Genomic DNA, 24,358 nt, shown 5'->3' with positions numbered 1-24,358 from the left:
ATATTCAAATTTGTAAATCAATCATTATTTGACGACTTCATTGATAAATTATTGGAAAAACCATCTGGGGCACTTCCTAAAAATTTACTCACATGCTGCAAAAGTAATGTAATTCTTGAAATTGGAAATGGTAAAGTGGAAATTGTTAACAGAATTTTAAATATTAGCATTTTTATTTAAACATCATCATAAACATAGGATTCTAAATATTAAAATAAACCAACAATTATTTTAATAAAATCTAATGTAAATTTTATGCGTTAATTTTCGTCACAAAAACAATTCTCACTGCATAAAAGAGTTTTAAGTTACAATACCTTGCATTAATGAAAGTTTTAATCATAATATCATTAAATTTTATGTTTCAAAAATACCCAAACTTTTAAGTTAGCTTTCAGAACAAATATTTTGATCAGAAAAATCTATGTTTCAAACATTAATGACTTAATGCCATAAACATTTCGCTGTTAATTTAGAATTAGATGTGGTAATTACATTATTCAAACATGATCTTTTATGCGTTATTCTCAACTGCTTTTAAAAATTACCTGTTCGTTTCAAGTAAAAGTTTTTATTATTCTCATGAAGAATGTATTCCACTGAGAGAAAAATAAGAAAAATGGCTCTCTTTCCAAAATGTATGCCAAGATTACGCCAAAGAAATGCAACAATCAGGGTAAATAGAGCTTTTAAAAGAAAGTTCGCTACATTAATCCAATTATGGTAAAAGCAAGCAGCATGCCTTTCTTAAAGAATCATAAAATCTTCTGAGATTTGAAAAAAGGAATGGGAGGGATGAAAAATTCTATTTTACTGTGTGAAAAATAAATAAATAATAACCATAAAATGGTTAAATGGCGCTGTATAAATATAAACGACATATTTGGTAATTTTATGAGATGGTGTGGTTATAGTTATGCGTCTTTTTGAAATACCACAATTCTTAGTATGAAGCTAGGCATAAAATTTTTACATTAGGTTTTAGTACTTTGGTATAATAGTTGATGTTATTTGTGCAAGTATGTAAATTCATTTAAAAAATTCTCATATTTTATAGAAGACATTTTTGTGAGAGGTAAATGTATTAAAAAGATTTAAAGCTCAGTAAAAAATAGCGTTTATATTGCGCAAACGAAAAATTGCAATATTTTACATTCATCGTGACAGATAAGTACTATTTTCATCAACTTGTAAATTATTAAATACTACAAAATATACCGAATTATTAAATACTGCAAAATTTATAAATTTGCAGACTATATGCTTTTAGTACAAAATGTATCAACAATGTACTGCACTAATGCACGCAAATTGTACAAAAAATTAAATTAAAAGTAAATTATTTTTGCAATATCCCCTCATGGGTTAGGGGTTAAGATTTCACAATTTCAAAACCAAAGCATGGGGGCAATGAGGGTTTTAGACGGGAGTCATTCTTGGAACAAGTATTGAAACAAACTAGGGTCCATGGAGGACATTCTGATTTAACTAACCCACATTTGCGTTACATGGAGGAGAAAACCACGAAAACTTCCAACGGTAAGCCAGATGACATTTCGATTCTAACTGATAATTCGTTTACCACTAGGGAAATTTCAGGTTAGCATTGTGTTCGGTGCGCATCTTATTCGAATCGACTAGTCATCGCAAGGATTCGAACTTAACACTATATTTATTTACGTACAGTAGCAAATATACTCCTGATACGTAGTAGTTTCATAGAGTACAATATTGAACTCTGATTTTTATATTATAAACTCTAATTAATACATTCTACCTATATATTATCTCTCTTAACTCAAACTTTAATAACAGATTACGAATAATAGAACAGAATACGATTTTAGTTAGAAATATGTAGTTAAGAAGAAAGAAAACTAAAAAAAAAAAAAAAAATTATAAACGTGATAAACTATTTAAAAAAAGTAATTAATTTTTGATTAACACATAAAAATCATACATTTTAATTGTTAGCTTTATTTTTGCATATGGTCTGATATTTTCATAGTGTGTTCTTTTTACATTTTGATCATGCGTCAGACTATATATANTATATATATATATATATATGTTACGGCCACTTCGCGAATTGGCCGGCCATTTCGCACTTTGGCCATACCTCTCGGCAAAAGTGTGATGTAATTGAAACCATCAGTGAATATTCTACTTTAGCTGGCCATTTTGCGAAGTGGCCACGATGTTCCATCCAAAACGCGATGTGCTCATTCAAGAATTACCGGTAGGTATTGCCCTTTTTATTTTCTTTTTTAATTTAAAAATATAAATCTTCTAATTTAAAAGTATAAAAAAATAGACAAGTTTTTAAATTAAAATTTTATAATTTTTTTTTCTTTGTCTCAAATGGCTACATCCCACCGCAATTAGCTGCGGTTACCGCAGCTAGTAATTTTTAAAGAATGAAGTTGTAGTCATACAGAGCTAATAATACGTGCTAATGATTTTTTCTTCCAACTTTGGCTGATCCTCCCAAGCCACTTCACGATTTGGCCGGCCAATTCCCGAAATCAAGAAAAGATCGGACTTTGGCCAGCCAATTTACAGCGTTCTTAGCCACTTCGCGATTTGGCCGGCCAATTCGCGAAGTGGCCGAATTTGGGCTTTGGCAGTAACATATATAAACATTTTCTTATAATTATAAACTTCGATTTCCGAACCAATTACATTTTAACCAACGTAGACAATCGTCTTGTAAAAGCATACAAAAAGAAAAAATTCTTACAATTTAATTTTTTAAGTAATAAAATTGAACTAAATGTTGCCCAATATATTAAATCTCAGGTGGATGTAAAAGCATATCCTATCTATATTTTTCGAGACGCGGAAGTAATTTTGCTAAACAAACATTTTTAATAACCCTTTCTTCCACCATACTGATATAAAATATTTAGCAAACTTGGCAAACTCCAGACTTTTGAGCTATTTCAGGTTGCCAATGATTAAGAATAAGAAAATTACGTAGTGTCTTTTAGTTTTCTTTTCCTTCAAAATATCTGATTGTGATGTCACGCGACGTCATCAGAAAAGTTTCAGTTTTTGTCCTTGGCAACGATCCCAAGATTCACCGTAACAGGTGAGAAGTTACAAAATGAGCGTTGCTAATTTTAAACTCAAAACATTCGAACTATTTTTTTTTCGGGTTTTCAAACTCTGGCATCAAAAGAATAACACTGAAATTGTAAAGAAAATTGTAATTTTACCCATCCTAAATTGGATTAAAGTGTTGTTTTCGCGACGATTAAATTGGTCTGAACAGCCATTTTCTACCCAATTAAAACGTCATTTTTAATAATGTCACTTTCAATATGCTATTAAAGGAAATAATTTCTGATTTTGTTCATAGCGCGGAATTAAAAGGCATTTGATCACTTGCTGTTATGGGGAACCTGTATAATTGAAGTAATAAACAGCAATAAAGATGCGAGTTGACAAATTGGAAAAAAAAATTTCGTGATCGTCATCTATGTTATTTTCATTCTCAGCGAAAATAACTTTTATTACTGACTCTGTTATTAATACAATTGCGATAGACAATAATAATAAACTAGGCCCTATGATAATAAACCAGGACCTATATGATTTGCTTGTGGCCTCACACAGCAGTCCCGAAAATCTTCTGCTGGTTTATATGATAGAGAAGGGGGGGGGGGGTTAAGAGTAAGACGATAAATGTCTCAACAAAACAAAAGTACTGGTAGTAAAATCTATAAGGGAATCTTCGAAAACTCACTGCTTTATTTATCGAATTTAATATTCTGAGAACCGAAATCCCTGGAAGAGATTTTCGGACCGAAATAATTTTGATGAAAGTAATTTGAAAGGTTAGGCAGTGGGTTTCCGAAGTTCTTTCAGATACATTACTACCAGGTCTTTAGTTTCGTTCGGACACTGGTCAGCTGAAGTAGGAGGGTTTAACAGTGGGGAAACTTAAACACTGATATTTAAGCAAATGAAGTATGTTTTTAGGCTGAATAGTTTGAGACCATACACGAGTTGATGGGATTAATAGTTTAGAAGTTACAAGGGTTTTATGTATAAAAGTACAACTTTTTAATTGTGTTTTTCAAAATGAATAGTTTAATAACTTTTTAATTATTACCCTTATTCAGTTCAGTGCTGGTGTAGCCTGGTTGGTAAGGCATTGAGCCCATGTCCGAGCGGTTGTGAGTTCGATGCCCACCGGCCGATGACTCCCCCGTGTACAAAATGGCGAATGGTGCAAGCTAAATCTTCCGGGAGCACAAGGTTCTCCACGTTCCTATAACAAATCAATACTCTTGGGGGTATTGGATCAATTTATCGTGTTCTGTTTCTTTTAAAAAATCAAATACGATCTACGGTATGCTGTCTTCGGATCATCCTTAGGGATGAATCCCAGATCATCGCCAGTAGTTCATTGGGCAGCTCTAGGGCAACGTAAATAAAAATACCGTACAGTACAGTACCATTCAATTCAGTGTAAAAATGCATGGGTAGTGCCTTATTTGTATAGATGCTTATGTCAAATTCGATAATTTCGTTTGCTTTTTTTCCAAGTAAAAAATAAGACTTTTATGTATAATCACCCATAGGACTTCTGATCTTCTTTTCTTATTGACTCGAATTTAGTTTCTTTCTAATCACTGTAAAAATACATAGGAAATAATATTCTCAGATGCAAAAATGGGTATACAAGGACAAAAATGCATTTATAGTTCATGAAAACCTTTATGATATCTAAATTATTAGTTTCATCGCTTTGTATTTGATTTTCTGCGATTCAGCTAAAAAAAAGAATACCTTATTAGTCTACATATCAGTAATATGTTTACCTCTTTTAACCTATCACCAACTAGTCAAACTTTTTTAAGGTTTACGGCTAACAATATTCAGCTTCGGAACTATAACATTGAACCCAACTCAGAAGATAAAGGAATTTCTCGAGCAAGCATCGGGTAAAACTATTCTTCGGGGTGGATTTTTTGAGGGAATCCTGCCTGCAGTGAGAGAAAAACCACGAAAACCTCTTACGGTGATGCCTGATGGCAAGCTGATTCTATCCCACGATCTGTCTCTACTGAGGATATTTTATGGCAGCACTATTGAGCCGGGAGCTGATTTTGAAAAGACTAACGTAGATGGGATTCGAACCTAGGTTATTTCATTTGGAGGAGAGAATTCTATCCTCTCTGACAAATTATTTGTCGGATTTTTATGTGAGACAATCTGCGACTCTCAGGAATAAACCTCAATGGGTCGATTATTTTCATTTTGAATAACTGTGTTTGGCTGTACTATGTAGGAGTTTATGTTCTTGTTAAAATAGTTTTTGTTGCAGAAGTGATAAACACTTAAAAGTAAAGATGGCCTATTCAGAGTTTCTTAATTGGCTACTTGCAAGCAACGTCATCGTGGGTAAATGGTGGCTTTCAGCTATGCTCCAATTCGGAAGCCTAGCAGGTTAGAAACGCAAGCGTGACGTGTCTTAAAAGTATCCACTAAGTTTCATTTTAAAATTCATTCAGCTGGAAAAAAACCAAGTCTAATTGCTACAACGTTAAGTAGCCGAGAACAACCACGTGAATTTGTATTACGCATTTACCGTTGCAAACACAGTTATGAAAAGAAAATCTTTCATCACCCTTGAAGCAGGTATATTAGACAAAGCATGTCACTGTTGAAAAAGGGACAAGTAATTATCAAACATCAAATGCTAAACAGAGCTCCGTGATCGGGAATGTATTACTATGTATTACGCATTTACCGTTGCAAACACAGTTATCAAAAGAAAATCTTTCATCACCCTTGAAGCGGGTATAATATTAGACAAAGCAAGGCACTGTTGAAGAAGGGACAAGTAATTGTCAAACATCAAATCCTAAACCGAGTTTCGGATCAGTAATGTATTATTTTGTATTTAACTAAAATGGGAAATTCTGAATTTCGCCATTGTGCTTTATATGCTCTCACCTGCTCAATTAATTACCAATCACTCCATCAAACAAAATAAAAAAGTAACTGAAATCCCTTTTGCTTCCGAAATATAATTGTATCTCGTTTTGTTAATGTACTATAGTAAATTCTCCGCGAGTGAAATTTAGATAGATCATTTAGATAGATATAATATCATTTAGATAGATATGAAATTTAGATAGATAGAGCATTTTTATGAAAAAAATCTTAAGGGTGCCGCAACTATGCTAAAATTTAAAACACGTGATTTCAGTGTGTTTGATCTTAGGTCTGTCTTCGGAGGGCGAATGCTCACTCCGTGCTTTAATGCCTTATCGCATTCAAAGACAGAAAGAAGGGCGGTATTTTAATGAGTAATGATTTTCTATAACATCACTAATTATTCTCTCAACGTAGATAATGTCAGAAACGCATAGAATAACATGCTATTTCCACATAAATAATCCGAAAGGATGCTCACATCATACGTTGTAATAGGCCTTAATTAACAACGCCCTGCAAATCTAGTTAAATATTTAACTTAATGTAATATTTATCTATGTTATATACTCTTGAAAAGTAAGTTAATTAAAGTCTTGTCCGGCCTTTAATCATATATTATCGGGATTATTTAGAACAAGAAAACCTGTCGCAGATTATTGTAAATTTATAAGTAAGAATAAAGAATTTAAACAATACCGATATCATTTTTTTCTAAGCCTTGTCGAAACTTTAACTAAAAATAACAACTACAGCTGTCTTATCCATTGCTGTTTGTTTATTATAATAAAAGCAGGAAAGCAAGGCATAAAGTATTATTAGAAAATTAAAAATGCAAAAAGTGATTTAGGTCCCGAAAACAGAAAATTTAAGTTCTAAATAGAATACGAATACTACTTTTTTTTACCAACCCTACAGTTAGTGCCAGGTCTTGTCTGTCTCAAGCAGCTTATTTCATTTCGATTCGTAGGGTCAAATAGATGGAAAGCACTAGACGCAAGTGCTTTTCATCAATTTGCCCCTCGCTGCTCAGCTTTTCTACGACATCTAAACATCTGGTACGTGGTCCGTTTAATTTTTTAATTGGGTTGTTATCGTCATATCTATAGATATGTCTAAGCCATCTCATCTGATGGATTCAATTTATCTTAGCTATATTTGGTTCTCTGTTGTTGTCGTAGTCCATTAAGGCGAGGGATGCGATTATTCTTGTTTTCCAGTGGCGCCATCTGTGGCCGAGAATTCGACTTCTGCAATACATACGTCACACCCGTTTATAAGGCGGACTCCTTCATACATCCATTTATTCATCCACAGATCGTAGTTTCGACCTGAACCAGAGAACGATCAATCTCCAATTCAGTACTCCCAGAGGTATATTTTGTTATGGGAACATGGACGACTTTGTGACCCGACAGACTTAACTTTCACCAGTCACCATTTACTACTCGGGGAGTCGTTGGCCGACCGGATGCGAACTCCCGTTCTCACGAACGAGAGTCCAGCACCCTGCCAACTAGGCTATATCGGCCATTTGGTTCTCTAAATTTGTTCAACAACAAAGAGAAAACAGATAAGGCTTTTATTTTCATTTCAGATGGAGTTTTTTTTTATACAGTAAATAGACATGTTTCAAATATGCACGAAACAGCATGTTATGCCTGGTAAAATCTGACATTTATGGGATGAGAGTTTATATTTGCATTTTTTAATGAAATTTCTAATCGTAGTTTGACATGCTTTAGGAACTTAACAAGAGAAGATACTAAGTTGCCTGTTATAAAAGAATTTGATTTTTCTTCGAGAGAGATCTTATCTTAGTCATAATTAACTATACAACATTGATTTATTTCGTCAAGCCTTTCGATATCACTGCCTTTTTACTTTATGTACACTTCCTCCTTTTCTGAGGGAAATGGGGGGTAATTTGAGGACGAGAATTTAAATTTCTTATAACAGGCAAAGTGAGGCATATTTTCTGATGAATGTGATGTTTTTTTTTCTTTTTTGCTGAAATACGGCAGAAATCTCAAAACAATCGGATAACAGTTTAGAGGTGATAAGCGTTTTATGCACAAAAAGTACAAATTTGACTTTGTACCTATTTAAGCACCTGATATAGCTACCTAAACAAGTGAGATATTGCTTCTATGAACTTCTTCGCGAATGACTATGAATCGAATGACACAAGTCAATAGATCAACCGGTTCAAAAAGTTTCGAGAGTTTATATGGATAAAGAGCACCACGCGTACTCATGTATACACTTTACATGGCTATTAAGAACTATTTGAACATGCAAGACACATTTTCCACTGTAATGAATGAGAGCAATACTGAGGCAATCAAACAAACAGTTTAGAAGTTAAAAGTGTTTACTTTATACTGAGTGTAATTCAAAAATAGTATTTGTTTCATTATTCAACTTTTGAAATATTAGCTCTTTGGATTCCTCCTTGGTCTGTAAAATGAGAAAAAATAGAGTTGAAACAATGCCCCAATCGTCTGTTTAACAATGTAGGTAAAGTGAGAACAATAATGCAAAATTGACTAATATAACTTCTAAACCTTCATTTCAGTATAGGCCTCATTCAATTCCTATAACTATTCTATTCCTATAATTATTATTTTTCAAAATTCTATTCAGATGTAGTGTCTTAAATAAGCCTCTACCCTCCCCTTATCAATAAAAATTATCGTGAAACTACTCTCTCTTTTGTATAACTGTTCAAATGATTTAATATTTTAGCAGCTGTATTCATTATTTAACAGTAGTGCGTAATATTTTAACAGTTGTATTCGTAAAATCCACTTGCTGTAATTGACTACATTATTATCAAAGACAACGTATTGGTCGTATTTCTGCAAAAAGAAGCAATAATAACAAAAGTAATATTTTAGAAAATAAGATAAAATTAGATCCAATATTTTATGTAATGATAATATTAGTCCTACAACCGTAATAAAACATTTTTTCTTGGAGGTGCTTAAAGCCGAAAAAAAAAAACTTTCCAAACATCAGATAATAACATTGATTCAGCTGACCGTTTTCTTACATCAATATCATCATTATCAAAGTATTACACTTTGAGAAGAAATCCCTTAAAAATAATTTTAAAATAATTGATGCTCTTAGAATCCTATACCATTCAATGAAAATTGCTTTAAGAGAAAGAAGAAATCAATTTCCGAAATGAGACACGAAACTGCTATTTTCCCCCTACAGCAATTTTTAAGCAATTTGATCTAGAATAAGAAAAGTGAAAATGGCGCAACTCGTATTAAATAAAACTGTCTTTTTGGGCACAATTTTCTGTCGTGCCAACCTTCAACCTTTTATGTCCTGGAACATAGATAACAAATGTCTTTCTCGTGGTCCATCTCCTCTTGGGCGCCCATAATGCCTTGCATCATTCATCTTATTCGAACAATATATTGTTCACGTGACTTCAGGGCTTTCGAAGTTTTTGGAAAGGATCACGAGTTTTTGGGGTGCTATATTAAAAAAAAAAGAAGAATGAAAATTCCATAGCGTACTAGCCCATACAGTTCGTGTGAGATCAAGCGACATTAAGAACAGCCATCAAGATGGCTACCGGGATGTTTTATTTTTCCCGCCACTCCAAAACTTATTCGGCAGACGATTTGTTTGTTAGTATTTTATGACCACCTAGAGGGAAAAATTCGATCCAAAACATGATAAATCTTTCGTTTCTGTGTGGCCCCGAGAAGATTTTACATTTAGTCATGTGGCGTTTTTGGACACGCCGATCACGTGATGCCGGAATTGCTAGAACAATCAGAATAAAAATTTTGTTTTAAAATAACTCCTCTACACTTCACCTTCAGCGGAAAAAAAAGAATATTTTTTACGAGTAGAATCAGTGGATAACTGCGTAAAAGATATCAGAGAAGATTATAAAACTATAGAGAGCTTGGTGTTATTTCATTCGAAATTTCACTCACGTTCGATAAAAATTCCTCACAGTCGTTTCCGAACAGAACATAATCTGAGATGCTTTGGAATTTTAAGTAAAAACTAAGTTTATGATGTTGTAAAACATATTATTAATATTATTATTATTTTAAGACAATCGAAGGAATATAACCGATAATTAACAATTCTGAATAGTGATAACACGTGATTTAATAAACATTCTACTGTTTATCGAACTTCCATGTTACATTTCCTTTCTCAAAAGTTAATTGTAGTTAATTGTTTGGGGGCGGGGAGTGGGATAAAATTTTCTCAAAATATTAAAAAAAAAATGAATAAAAACACTCGGGGAATTTGCTAAAATGATAATAAGAACAGTGAGCATGAAAAAGTGAATACCCTGAATTATTTTGAACTAATATTTTCACGTAATAAAACTCAACTTCAATGGTTTGAGAGCCTAATCTTAAATATGCTAAATAATTACTGTAGGCGGTATTTCAGGATACGAAATCAGGCACAAAAACGAGCTATTTAGCATATTTTCAGGACTTCATTTTCAAAAGTGAATTTCCTTCACTTTTCATTTATAAAACTAGATCAAAATATGTTAATGAGCAATCAAAGAAAGTTCTGATTGCGAAGCTATTCGAAAGAAACTGTGAAAGCAGTTCTGGGGGATAGCTGACGCAGAATTAGAGGTAGAGCTTCCTAGTTTACAAGTAACTAGTAAATTATATAAATTATAAGACTAACGCAATATAACAGTACCACTATAGCACAATTTTAAAGTAATCAACATTGTGTTAGGAGATTATAAGGATCATATACAATAATTTTTGTGAAGCTTCAATGATTTATATTGATCACATGTAGATGAATCATCTCACCAGATGAATTCACGGTACATAGAAGATACTAGTAAATTATAAGTAACTAGAAAATTATAAAACTAACGCAATATAATAGTGCCACCATAGCACAATTTAAAAGTAAACAATACTGTGTTATGACATCATAAATACCATAAACAATAATTTTTTGTAAAGATTCAATTATTTATTTTGATCACATGCAAATGAGCCATCTAACCAGATGAATTCATGGTACATAGAAGCTACTAGTAAATTATATAAATTATGAAACTAACACAATATAATAGTACCACGATAGCACAATTTAAAATGAAACAATATTGTGTTATAACATTATAAGGACCATATACATTGATTTTTGTAAAGAATCGATAATTTATACTGATCACATGTAGATGAATTTTTTTACCAAATGAATACAGAATACAAGGTATATAGTAGCTGCTAGTAAATTATAAATAACTTGTAAATTATACTCATTATAAAACTGATGCATTATACTATTACCATGATAGCGCAAATTAAAAGTAAACAGCATTGTGTTATGACCATATAAGGACCATATATAATAATTTTCGGTAAAGCTTCAATGATTTATATAGATGACATGTAGATGAACCATCTTACCAGGTGAATTAGAGAAGCGGATTATTTTTCAAGTTGATGATTTCTAGAAAGGGAAACATGGCTAAATCTAATATGGCATAAAGAGAAACAGTTAACTTGATTAATGGCAGCCTGTCTCGCGAGGACAATCACTCGTAGGGAAGGTCCAATCCCCATGGGCTGTCATGATTGAATAATATCCCTCTTTAGCTGTATCCACACCCCTACCTAATTCAGTAGTTCTATATAAATGTGTGTAGTTGCACATTATACGCAACAGCGACTGGGATCAGTTTTGTGTAGGGTGACTGTTCAATTATGCTCGTAAAAGGTGTGTAGGAGCATTTAATAGCAGAAAAATGGAATTAGGATTATTGTGATGCTACAATTGGCATTACATATTTATTTCCTACCTTTTAAAATATCTTTAATTACTTAAGCTTATTTTATTAATCGAATTATATTTAAAATAAATCAAAGAGTTAATCTTTTAAAGCGAACATAAAATATTTATTCTTTTTCTTATTTTATTGATCAATGCAACGGATACTTATTATTTCATTACTAATGCCGACTCATTAATTCACTGCCGCGCCTAATCGAAAACAAAAATCTGTTTCTAACTTTTGATTCTTAAATTTCTTACCGCAAATATGTTTCAGTTGCATGGTTGTAATAATTCCCAGAGTTTTGTTGGCGACTCGCCAAGGTATTTTTGAACCCAATATTGATAAAAGGGGTGGCTTTGTTTTGGCTATGTTATATTTTATATAAATCGCCAACTTTGGATCTCCTATCCATGCTTCTCCTGTGTCCGTTGGGAACAATTGCATTCACTTTTAATTTCAAATTTGTGGCGATTGGGAGTGCCCTAGGGCACTCCAGTCCCAGCCATCTTAACCGTTTAAAAAATGCAATTTTAATAAGATTGCTAACTTGAACTCTCAAGGGAGAATGTCTGATTTGATCCCTTTAAGACAGGGTTTCTTAACCTGTGGTTCATGGACCCTTTAGGGGTCCATGGGTCAAATTTTGGGAGTCCGCCGACTACTCCTAATTTTTGAAATGTTTGGAAGCCTTCCCATTGCTTGTAAAATGAGCTGTGGCAGCTATAATTCCGTTTGCTACTGTGTATCTTTGCGAAGCGGGATTTTCCACACTTGTTACAATAAAACAAAGCATCGAAATCGATTGAAGGTTGAACAAGATATGCGCGTTGCTTTGTTGAAAACCATTCCTCAATTTAATTTATTTATTAAGGTAAAGCAGCAACAACCTTCACATTAAAAATATTTATTTTAAAAATTTTGCATACTATTAAAATAATAAACTTATATGTTTTCTAATTATTGATGTTTTTTGCAATTATTTTTTTCACTGGGGGTGGTCCGTGACTTCTTAAAATTTTTAAAAGGGGTCCATTCTACCAAAAAGGTTAAGAAACACTGCTTTAAGAGATTTCTTTTTTTCTATGATTTGTAATTTTGTACGTGCCAACCAACACTTTTAAGAGAAGAAGGGCGCCACAATCTTTCAAAGAAGTTAACGATTTAGAGATCCAACCTTCGTTAAGTTCTATACAAATCGATTGATCTTACTTTTTAATAATAGATTGTTATGCTTTAGTACCTGATGCTCAAACTAAGCGAGCTCGAGTCATGAAATAATCTAAAAGAAGCTGCGGAAGCTTTCCTGGGGGTTTGCAAGCTACACTGAGAAACTTCGTCATTTCTGACGAAATTGTTTCGTGGTATATGATCTGAGTGAAGTTTTCGCCAAAGTAACGTGATAACTATCGTCACTTCTTTGAGGAAGCAAATTTCTTCAACCCATTTTTTCAAAAAAACAAACAAACTTGTAAAGCCTTATGTACCAACCTTTTCCAATAGTCACTTTATCGTCGGCAACATATAGCTGGATCAATGTCGCCTTAGCTCTAGAAAGACTGAAATACCTATATTGCCCAAAAGCAGTCAAAATGACTGCATTGTGAAAGAATAACTAACGTGTAAAGAAATTCGTTTAAGATTAATTTTTAATATTTTTGATATTATTTTCAGTTATATAACAAGTTATTAGTAAATATCAACAATAAAAATAATCATAAAAGTCACAAAATTCTAAGAAATTGTGTCATTATATACATCATTGTTTTTCTAATTGAATATAAAAATCAGTCAAAATGTTTGATTTCATGGAATGCTAAAAAAATAACTAATAACTGTGATTTTGTTAAGTGTCTAAGGCTTTAAATAAATGAAAAAAAAAATCGAAATAATTTAGTACACTGGGGACATTTCCATTATGGCATCTGATGCACTCGCGTAAGTTTTGCAACAATGAAATTCGAAAAATTATTTGTGTTTGAATCTTGTTTCTTTAATAAACTAACGTTAAAAATATGGTCATTTTATCGCTAAAAACTGTACTATACAACCCGTAACACACTACTCCCTTTTGCTGCTTTCTAAAAAAGCATTTTACACTACAAACTGTGAAAAAAAAGCAGTAATTTCGCTACTTGTAGCACATCAGTTCCAACATAGCAGTTATAAACACAGTTGGAGCATACAACTGTTATAGAGAATAATAAACTTGCTTATAAATTCGCTTGAATTAAATGCAAAATATATGTTAAACAATGTTACGATAGAGTCTTCAAAGAACAGCTTTTAACAATAAAAGCAACTTAGTTTTCATTTTATGAAGAAGCTTAAAAAAAAAAAAATCCTAACGATATAACTGAACCTTAGACAAAAACTTTATTTCCAAAGCGAGAAAAATAAATCGATGCAAACGATTTTTCACACAATACTTTCGATGTTTGGAAGTATTCGAACTATCAGGCCTACTTTAACTGTAACTTAAGGAACATTTCTTTCATAAGATGAAGACCGTGGAATACCATTTAAAGGGTCGCATCCAAGAGAAATGCGTACTTTCCCAAGACAACCTCTTTTTTCTAAAGTAGCTTCCTTATTTATTCCTCACGGTTTTCGTTTTGGAATGCGAGAAGAAACATGTTTGGGGAGAGGGGGGGGTGATCCACGCTTATCGCTTTCGTACATTTATCGCTAGTTGGTTTGTGCTCATCGCAAGCCCAGATCGGATTATGCTTTCTTTTTGCCAGTATACAACGATCAGACACTGAAGAGAATATGTCGTTAGAAAACAACGAGTCGAATATTCTAAGCAAAGAAATAAGAAATAATATGGCTGTAAATCTTTCTCTTCAGAATAAGGTGGAAGTTTTATAAAAAAATCGTTCAATTTTATTTTTGGAGAACATTGAAACGAGAGAGTTGAATGCAATATATGTCTAAAGCTTTTTGTTTTCTTTTAAAAATGCTTAAACGCTAGATTAGAAGCAAACAAACTTAGTTAATGTAATTTAAGCAAGTTTGAAAAGCTCGTTTAAATTAACAGAAAATAAAATCTTTACTTATCAGTTATAGCAGTTATGAAGTTTGCTGACACCTAAGGAAGAACGCCAGATTCTGATTTATACAGGTCACCGGCTACCGATAGTAAGTATGTAGTGCATAAAATACGGCAATTATTAATGACGGTAATAAATATTAAATACTATAATACGGTGATAAATATTTATGACTATGATTATCGATACCATAAAATCACGATAATTATCGATAACATAATGTTTCTAAAGAATAATATCGCGAATATAAATATTACGATTATTACTGAATACGATATTATTACGAATGTTGATGAATTTTATTGAGATTACGAAAATACTGATCAATGTAAAAAAAATATAAATTAGTCAAGATGCAAAAATATTGCTATGTATTGTTAAATTTCAATATTTGTTTTGACAATAAACAATATATCGCGATAATAAATTTCCTACTTGTCGGTTATAGAGATGGCGGTTAATGTTGGCGACAACTTGGAAAAACAGGTGTAAACAATCCTATAAAGAGTTGCCATAACCGATAACTACGATAAGCCGGTAAATCTCTTAGTATCAGACAATTAGCATATGTATATTAATCAATAGATGCATATATCTTTTTTTATAGTCGACGTTGAACAGCTGATTTAAATCGGATTTGCGACTAACAACGAAAAAACTAGCATCGCAAGAAAATAATGTCGATTCGCGTTCCATGAGAAGAAAAAACATGTGTCTGGATGTGTCGATGATCAATCAGTAACTGGTAGGCAACCAATTGGGTATAATATAAAAAAAACACAACTACTTCCACTTAGTAGGAATAACATTTACCATGACGCAATGCTAAATTCTATGCCACTAAGGCTCCTATACTATCAGAGCTGACCTATCAAGCAATATTGGAGCAAAAAAGTTCACAAGTTAACGTTATGTTAGTATTGTGCTTATGTTAGCTCTTTGGAGCAAAAATAGATGATGAGTCGGCCTGTCTAATTCAGGGGCTCTATATGCCACTATCTACATAAATCAATTATTAATCAAAAATCGAATATCAATTACTTTTCTTTATAATGCAATAAAATCTGGCGAGCAGCTATTTAAACGATCAAACACTTCGTTTGTTTATTTGTGGCTTGAAGTTGGCTCGCAGAAAATGCCGTTCATGGGTTAAATTTAGTAGGAATAACACAACCTGTGACGTAGTCTATAGTATACCCAATTGGGTACTTGCACTTCAAGAAGAAGATCGTTGTTTATACATGTGACCTATGACGTCAGCGCCAGCTGATCGTTTATGAGGAAAATGGCGTGTTAAATTTGAGCTAAGTTTCTACACATAAATTAGAATGTTAATTAACCAGAAGTTAATTAAATACTGAGCCGTATCACATCGAATTCGTTGAAATACAATTCTCTTTCGTCTACGTCTTTTGTTTAACTTAGATTTATTATTTGTTTATGTATTTTATTGTAACAGTGATACATTTTTAGGTTTTTGTTTTCTGTACCTGGCAACTTCAATATATAATAAGTTTGTTTATGTTCAATACGGCTTCCTGCCTGTCTTTGTGTTTAGTAAGAAAGATATACTGAAAAAATTCAAATCTTTGTGAATATAGAATGTGTAATGTGAATGTGTTGGGAATATAGAATGTGTAATGTGAATGTGTTGGGAGTATAGAATGTGTAATGTGAATGTATTGGGAGTATAGAATGTGTAATGTGAATGTGTTGGGAATATAGAATGTGTAATGTGAATGTGTTGAGAGTATAGAATGTGTAATGTGAATGTGTTGGGAATATAGAATGTGTGTGTGGAAAAAATATAGAATGCGTTGCTTTAGAGAATATAAGGGAAAGAACAGTTGCTAACTTAAGCAAATGCCACGTATCAACAACCAATCAGGATCGAGGTACTCACACTACGTCACTTGCAGGCATCCCATTGATTGGAAGTATAATAGTCGAGGGTTATAGTTCATCCTCTGGCTTTGACATTTTTTTGAAAGATATGTTAAACCTTTTGATTACAAAAATTAAATTTTAAGGGAGCCTAAAAAATAATGGCATATATTTGTCATTTAAAATCATTATGAATGAGTTAATTTTAGTTGAGGTTATGATGGTTCGATCAAACGATTTCCCTTTGTAACATTAAATCCATTAATTTATTATCAAATGACAAAATAACTCTCTGAAAAGGTACTCATATGATGGGAATTAATAAGTCTACGAAAAACAAATTTCTAGTTCAAAATGAAGTTTCCGACTTAAATTCCGTTGATGGTTCTGATCAAGTTACCGAAGAACTCATTGAAAATAAAGTGCTGTATCATGCTTTAGTTGGTTTGCCACAAAATACTTCTTGCAGGTTTGTTTGGCCTTTAAAATATAGAAATTTATGGAGAAAAAGAAATCTTTCATCATTATGTAGCGATTGTAAAATGATTGAGGATACAAATTCGATGTTTTCGATCGATGATACTAAGAGTAAGAAAATATCTCCTTTTAAAAATTCCTCAAAATTATCTGAAGCTGACGTAAATGCTTATGGTCTTACAATAGGTGAAATTATATGTGCAGAAACTGTAAAGGATAGAAGTAATCGAGGATTTGGTAAAGAAGTGTCTGGTAATGATACTGTCGGTGAGAAGTTGGCGTATGCAATTAATGTTGAAATATCGATGAAATCACGAATAAAATCGTTTTTTAAAAAATTTATTAGTTCGAAAAATGATAAAACAATGACGGAAACTCATTATTCCACAGAAAACAAATTTCAACTACAGCATGAAATTTCCGACACGAATTGGATTTTCAATCTTGACCGCGTTACCAATGAGCTTGCTGAAGATGAAGTGTTATACAATGCTTGGATTGGCTTGCCACAAAATAGCCATTGCAAGTTTCTTTGGCGTCGTAAATATAAAAATACATAGAAGAAGACCTGTTTTTCGCCATTACTTCAGGATTATAAAGTGACGGAGGATATAAATCCAAGAGATCTTTCAAGCAATGAAATTAAAAGTCAAAAAGAAACTGTAAATTCCACGAAATTAACTGAAATCGCACGACATTCACATTTTGTTGAATCATCAGTTGCAGAAAATATACCCATTAAAAATCATAAGAGAAAAAAACTGAAAAGTATGTAAGTAATTGAGAATTTGATGAAAAAGAATTTATCAACGAAGCATTATCTTAAGTAATTAATACTAAAAAAAAATGATGAAGGCTACTAATAAAATCAATATGAAGAAAACTCTTAAGTTCAAATATATTGATAGTGGGAGTTTATAATGGGACTTTTCGGTTTGCCGGGTACAAGCGTAAAGTCGCCAAATATAATAATTACCTTGTTACTATTCATAAACTCCTGTTTGTGAAAATTGCAACACCATGAAGGAATCGTCATAATTGAATGAAATTTAATACACAGTTGAGTGGTAGTGGTACAAATAAATGATTAAACTTTAAAAGCAAACAAACAATAACAAGAGATCGAAATCAGTATTTTGTGTAACCACCACGCTCCGCAATAAGTGCTGCTACACGACATGGCATGGAGTCAAGCAAACTTTGAATGTCTGTCTGAGGAAGAGAATTCAATACTGCTTGTATGCGTACCCAAAGTTCGTCTTTAGAAGCAACAGGACGAGGATTACGAGCGTAACTTCGATCAACGAAATCCCACACATGTTCAATCGGCGACATATCCGCGGAATACGCCGGCCAAGGAAGAAGTTGTACCTGTCGCGATGCAAGGAAGGATTGAACAGTCCTAGCAATATGAGGGCGGGCATTGTACTGTTGAAATACAGCACCTGGCAAGGCTTGAAGGAAGGGAACAGCTTGGGGCTGTAGGACTTCACTGATGTACCGGTTGCTGTTCAGATTGCCCACAATTCGCAGCAATTGAGATCGTCCATGATATGCTATGTCACCGCAGACCATAACCCTGGGTGTTCGTCCACTGTGGCGTTCGATAACACACTCCGGAAGATGGCGTTCACCGACATAGTGTCTGACACGAATGCGGCCATTATTGTACCACAAATTGAAGCGAGATTGGTCAGAAAACACGACACGCTGCCAATCAGCAAGCCAGTCCCTATGCTGGTTGGCCCATTGCAGCCGCAGGCGGTGAAGGTTTAGCGTGAGGGGGATCCTGTATAAAGGAGTCCTTGCGCGCAGTCCACGCTGCAGCAGACGTCTACGAATTGATAAAGCACACAATGAAACACCTGTAGCTATTGACCACCGTGCTGCCAGTTGTCTAGAGGGAGCCGTACGGTCCGTTAGCGCAACGCCGAACAGGTGTCTATCATCGCGAGCTGACGTGACATTTCGGGGTCCACTCCCGGATTTCCGAGTTGTCCGACACTCGTCCATCCACTGCTTTCAAACACGCATCACTGTGCTGCTGTTACGCTGCACACGAGCGGCTACTGCACGATAAGATAATCCAGCTTCACGAAGGCCGATGATTCTCCCCCGTTTAAACTCCGTAAGTTGTTGAAATCTCGCTCTCTTTCGTCGAATAGGCATAAGTAATGACTAAGCTAACGTTTACCACTAGCAGATAACCACCGATAACCATACTCGCTTGGCTACAGCCGTCTATTTATTCGGATCCATCCGTCGTTCAGAGGGCGCTGCTCAGCATACGCATGCGCTACGGGTCTGAAATTCTAATCATTTGCATATCATGCTCTAATTTGCATTTCCTGAAAATTTCAGCTCACTCGCGTAATTCCTTCATGGTGTTGCAATTTTCACAAACATGAGTTTATTATAACAGTTGCATCATCATAAATTAATAACATTATTTAAAGGGATGCTGTTGGAATACTTTTCTGAAATGCTGTTAGAGCTATCATATTATACTTTTCTTAGCTTTACTTTAATATGTGTTTTTGTGTTATGAAATGTTTTGTGTTATGAATATGTGTTATGAAATATATATACTTGAGGGTGCGAAATTGGCGACTTATGTTTGACACCATTCCTGTTTGCGCGGAACACCGTGGTAACAGGAATGGCGGCCAAAACATAATGATATTTCAATAAAACATTGAAAAATTTCAACAGAACATCGGCCAGAACTTTATAAAATTGCTATGAACCCAATATAAGCAAAATTAATAAACCCAATAAAATGCATTTTGAATCGAAACAAAAATTAATGGTGTAAGCTCAGAAAGAAAAGGAAAAAACAACAACTCACTTCTTCATTAAGCTTGAATATCCTCAGATTTAGGTGCGCAGAATTCTCTAATAGCTGTTAGATACTGTCTAAATTTATCATGAATAGAATCTGTGTACCTCCATCGCCACATAAATTTGACGAAATACGAATTGAAAATGGCGTCTGTGGTATCGGACTGGGGGTGAAATTTTTTTCTAAAATCCCTTTTTATGACTGCCCACATACCTTTGATCTTATTGACCAGAAGCAAAAGTAACCTTACCAGGCGGTATCCAACGTAGAACTAACGGATCTCTGAAATTACACATACCGTTGAACATTTAAAAATAACGTTAAAATCTAAACCAATCAAAATCACGAATGGGTTTCAACATCACCCAGCTTGGCGATCAACCACGATCACAACTTGGAGAGAATCAAGGGGCACCCTCAAATATAGTCTACCCCTTTTCTGAAATGCTGTTAGAGCTATCATATTATACTTTTCTTAGCTTTACTTTAATATGTGTTTTTATATTTTCACCTTGTATACAATTTTGCCCTGTAACAGTTATATTCTACAAAAATACGCCTTTTTGTTATTTTCAAATAAGGCTCTTGGATCCAAAATTATTCGAAACAAAACTGTTAGGTGGTGCTTTAATTGCATTCAAATACTTATTGTGTAACTCTTATACTTTCTTCAGTAATCAAAATCAATGATTGTTTTACTTATCTAATTAAAAACTAAAAGGAATCACAAAAGTGAAATCCTCTTGCCGAAACTAAATTCACCACTCGAAAGAAGAGTAGCATTAAAACCAAAATTCTTTCATCAAACAAGTGAAATTCAAACTGCAGTTTTGCGAAATTCCATGTAATCCATTCTATGTTTGATTTAAGTCATTGCATTCTCACAAACAGAACATAAACGTCACTCAGTAAGTGAGATTTTTAAATAAGCAAAGTTTAGTTTCAGTGCGCTTAAGTTGACTTCTTGTTGAAACATTGCTGGAGCAATTTTAAAAATTGCGAGCCAAGATCGAGTTTCGAAGAACATTGTAGGTAATTCCACCTAAATGGCTTATTCGTGTATTCTGACAAAGAAGAGTAACGGTCGTCAGTTTGATTTTTTTCAATCTTATTTACATTAGATATTTTCTCCGATGTTCTACAAACTTAAACTTTCATGAAATAAGAAAAACTTTTACAATGGAATTTCTCTTTCAGTTCTCCTTAACAGATTAGTTCATTTTTTTTGAGGGTGGCTAATATCAAATATCACGCCATTATATGTTTCGCCAAAGATCGCCATTGCATGTTTAGTACTAAGGATGTAACTTTTAATGTTGTTTTCCAAACACGTAAAAAAATTTTTCCACGTATTTTTATAATTATTAACAAAAATTAATTTATAAGTGATTTTTACGAATAGTTTGGGGCGTTGCAAAGATATACGTATAAGGGATATTAAATAGAAAAATTAGGAAAATATAAAAAATGATTTTAACAAGTTGATGTTTGATTTACTTGAATTAAATTCAATAGTTAAATTTTATTAACAATAAATTCGTTGAAAAATAAATGTTCATTCAGAGGAGGTCAAAATTTGTAGTTTAATTAAGAAGTATTTAATTAAAAGTTTTCAAGTATTAGATGAGCCCCATGAACTATTAAAATTAGGGGAAGCCCGGGCAAGATGGATCGCTTAAGGAAACTTGGTTTAAAAAATAGCAAACTGGAGCAATTTTATATCTTTTATATTGTAAACATATGGTGGGAACATTGCTCTTACATATCTCATACAGAAAATAAATAAGTAATAAAGTTCAATAATAATAACTTAACATAAGCAAAAATAGAACATTTTCCCATCTTGCCCGGGATACCCGGGCAAGATGGGACACATAATTATATTTTAAAAATCACTGAAATTAATGTCAGAATAAAAGAATAATGGACAAAAAAACGTTCCTAAACATCACAGTTACTGCATAAGAAGCGACCAAAACCGGAATAAGCACTGCATGCCCTTGCATAAGCACTTCATGAGCCCATTCTAAGCAATCTGAACATTGAATCCAGTCTTCAGTAGCAGTAAGTTAAATTTGCTAGTTTATATATAAATTTTTGTTAATATTACCTTATTTTGTATGCTTTTTGCCAAATCCGGAGAGTTTCATTTTTATTTCACACTTTTATTCTACTTCGGTTGTCCCATCTTGTCCGGTCCATCTAACCCGGATTGTATATTTTTAAAAAAATTATCTGCAAATTTGTATAAACAAATAAATTTTAATTTTCACAACTCATTATGTTTGCACAATAATAACACCACAGTGCCACAAATTTTTAAAAAATTTATTGTAATGTATTAAACAAATAATAACAGCATACAAACCTGAAAAAATATTTTAACGCGTTGTAAGAAAAACAAAACAATGCCTGCATTTCGGGAACACCTTGTAAACTGACGAAAAAACTTGTGCGTATCGAGAACAGCCATATTTTCTTTTTGAAAACGCACTTTAGATGTCGTTACCGTGATACGCATAGAAGAAAAAAGCGATGTCCTGTCTTGCCCGGGTGTCCCGTTTTTCCCGGGTTCCCCCTACATTTTATTACGTGCACTAAACATCCAATTATTAAGTCAAAAGTTATTCAGGGTTACATATTATTTATTATTATTATTTTTTTTGTTGCATTGTAGAGTAAATCCAGTATTTTGTTTGAAAAAAAGGAGTAAGAATGTAATTAAACAAATGCTTCTTGAGTTTATTTTTGTTGCGGTAAGTTATCATCTGAAATGCAAGTATGAAGTTCACAATCTTTTAAAAAATTATTTATGGGAGAAAACCATTAAGTCAAACTTAGTGATATCTTTCATACTTTCTTCCATTGTGCAGCTTAGTGGTCCAAACGTAGTGGCATCTTTCTTATAAACCCTCCACTGTGCAGTTTATGTTCTTTACGTAGGACTATTTTATTTTATTTTATAACCGTCGTTGAACAGCCGACCCAATTTCATGGGTTTACGGTTTCTAATGTCTAACTCCGTAGCCTTGTAATTGTGAACCCAATCCAGAAGACAAGGGAACTCCTAGATCGAGTATTGGGAGAAATTTGCCTTCGTGGAGGACTTTTTGATGGAGCTAACCCGCATTTGCGTTACATGGAGAGGAAGACCATGAGAACCTACCACAGTTAGCCTGACGGCAAGGGGACTCTAATCCATGATCCGTCTACCACTGAGGATACTTCACGTCAGCACTGTGGTTGGTGAAAGCCGGATGCGGAATTTGTATCGACTGGGATTCGAACCCGGTTCGCATCATTGGAAGGCGAACACTCTATCCCCTCAGCCATCGCGGCTCTCGTAGGACTATTTTATTTTATTTTATAACCGTCGTTGAACAGCCGACCCAATTTCATGGGTTTACGGCTTCTAATGTCTAACTCCGTAGCCTTGTAATTGTGAACCCAATCCAGAAGACAAGGAAACTCCTGGATCAGTACCCCCAGAGGTATTGATTTGTTGTGGGAACATGGAGGACTTTGAGACTCGACAGATTTAACGTGCATCAGTCACCATTTACTACACGGGGAGTCTTCGGCCGGCGAGGATCGAACCCACGACCTCTTGGATATGGGCCCAGCGCCCTATTGATCCGTGCTTAAGCCTTTTTTTCTTCTAGAAGATGTTGGGTAACGCCTAGATAATGGAAAAATTACATAGCCTTGACTCGCCTATTTTATTTAAAAAGACTATAATATTGTACTTTTACTGCTGATCTAAGTCTCCCTATATTGCAGGGCAACTTTGACCATCATATTTTATTACTTTTGTTTTTTACATGCATGTTTTGGAAACTTATGAACATATATTATAACTATAGATCCAAGTTTTAAACGATTAATTTATCTCTAAATAAAATGTTCTTTAATTGGGTGCTGCTTTGAATTGAAAACTGGCCAAAGAAACTTCGAATGACGGTATGTAAATTCGACACTATAACGTTCAAAACAACAGTTGATATTTTCCCTGAGAAACCAGTTCATAGAAGACAGTTCTAAGAGAAAATTACATTTTAAGATCTTTCACTTCTGTTCTATTTAAAGAGTATTTAAATTGGTCAAACACTGGAATTTACAAAGCTTTCTGTAGTTAACATTTCTCCCGTCTCCTCTTTCAAACGATTAATAAAGTTCGACAACTTTCCACGTTCGAAATTTATCTCGTTTCCGCACTGTTGCCATTCGATAATAGAATTTATTGGAAAATTCAACTTCCTCAAATCTCGTTGCCAATACTACGTAGCTCCTCAGTAAGAAACTGTTATTAGTATAACGAAGTAAAAGGGAGATTTCTGAAATTTTGACATA

General features: G+C 33.6%; 1 protein-coding gene across 3 annotated transcripts in view; it reads right to left on the bottom strand.

The window, feature by feature from the left end:
• Positions 1–24,358, bottom strand: part of LOC107451674 (uncharacterized) — a 274,776-nt gene that overhangs the window by 64,001 nt on the left and 186,417 nt on the right. The window contains exon 1 of one of the 3 annotated variants that reach the window (XM_071179440.1): positions 549–741. The exons of the other annotated variants lie outside the window; for them this stretch is intronic. The gene's annotated coding sequence lies outside the window, so the exon portion shown is untranslated. Of the gene's footprint in view, positions 1–548; positions 742–24,358 lie in introns of those variants that run through there. 3 annotated transcript variants of the gene reach the window in all.

The sequence above is a fragment of the Parasteatoda tepidariorum genome, chromosome 4 (assembly GCF_043381705.1).
Source record: "Parasteatoda tepidariorum isolate YZ-2023 chromosome 4, CAS_Ptep_4.0, whole genome shotgun sequence".
NCBI lineage: Eukaryota > Metazoa > Arthropoda > Arachnida > Araneae > Theridiidae > Parasteatoda > Parasteatoda tepidariorum.
The sequence above is the reverse complement of the archived record's forward strand: the minus strand, read 5'-3'. Positions and strand labels throughout refer to the sequence as shown.